Below are 1336 nucleotides of genomic sequence, written 5' to 3'. Positions count from 1 at the left end.
TGAACACCTTCAAGAGTAAATTGGATGCTTATCTTGCTGGGATCCTATGACCCCAGCTGACTTCCTGCCCTTTGGGCAGGGGGCTAGGCTCAGTGATCTCCCGAGGTCCCTTCCAGCCCTGATGTCTATGAAATCTATGAAATCTTATGTTTCGTCTATACTAAGGATCTGGATCTTTGAAATAGGCTATCTAGGCCTACTTACAAATAAGTGCAGGCTCACTGCTGATGATTTGTGTCTAGCTGCTTTCAAACAAGGTACCATAGGTCAATGTCTACAATACAGCCATGGGAACAACTCCTCATACCCAGTGAAGGAGGTGAAGCTAAGTTGATTTGTACCAGCTTACAATCTGTTCCTTAACTTTTTTGGCCTGTAAACTTTGACCTAAGTACAAGGAGGTGTTTTAGTACAACACTGGTTGTTGCTCTATAACTAGGGGTCTGTGGTTTTTCTCACTTCAGATCACCTTTGCTAGCTGATGTGCAAAGGACATGGGGTGGGAAAGCTTGAAAGTACCCTGTTCATAGGGGATCTGGGATTTTAAATGGTGGGGGGAGAGACGTACAGGAGCCATAACTGGCTCTGCAGGGGTGGCTGCACTCCCCTGAGCACAGCTTCTCCCATCTCCCGCTGCAGTAGAAAGACCACGTTGTGGGAGAAGCAGCCTGGATCCTTTTTTTAAGTCCATGAATCAGGTAAGAATCTCCCCTCCTACTCCACACCCACTCCAAACGAGTCTTATACCTCTAGATCTGTCTGCTGCCACCACTGTTACAGCCACTCTTACTCTGTTCCAGGGTGCTGGATCTGGGTATGGCTGGGAACAGCAGTGGCTGCAGTCAGGTTCTCTTTGCCTATGCCTGGTCTGTGGCTGCCAGGAGACACTGGATGGGGATGGGCTGAGCCTGGCTCCCTGTACAGCTGTGCTGAAGCAGGGCAAGAGTGACTCTGGAGCAGCCCAGGTCAGCAGGGTGCACTGGCAGTGGTGGGTGAGTAGAGCAAAGGGAAGTGTTGCTGAGCACTGAGAAGAAGAGAGGGGAGTGCTGAGGTGGGTGGGGGAGAACATAAATTTAAACATAAATTTAGCTTCAGGGTCTTTAAAATAAGTCTCTCGCTGCTGCTGCTAATGCAGCATGGCCTGATAGGGGGGTGAGACTGGCATCATATCCCTATTGGATCTTCCCCTGTCCCTATGTGTCCTGTAGTACCAACTCTAGTCTCCCTGGTCTTTGACTCTGGGAGCAGGCAGACTATAAACGTGTTTGGTTTCTGGAAAAAGGCTGCTTGTTCTTTTTATGGGCGGCCATAATCTGGCTCGTGGCAAAAGCATAGC

This window comes from Crocodylus porosus, unplaced genomic scaffold (genome assembly GCF_001723895.1).
Source record: "Crocodylus porosus isolate Cpor-Errol unplaced genomic scaffold, CroPor_comp1, whole genome shotgun sequence".
NCBI classification, from domain to species: Eukaryota; Metazoa; Chordata; order Crocodylia; family Crocodylidae; genus Crocodylus; species Crocodylus porosus.
Note: the sequence above shows the minus strand (reverse complement) of the source record.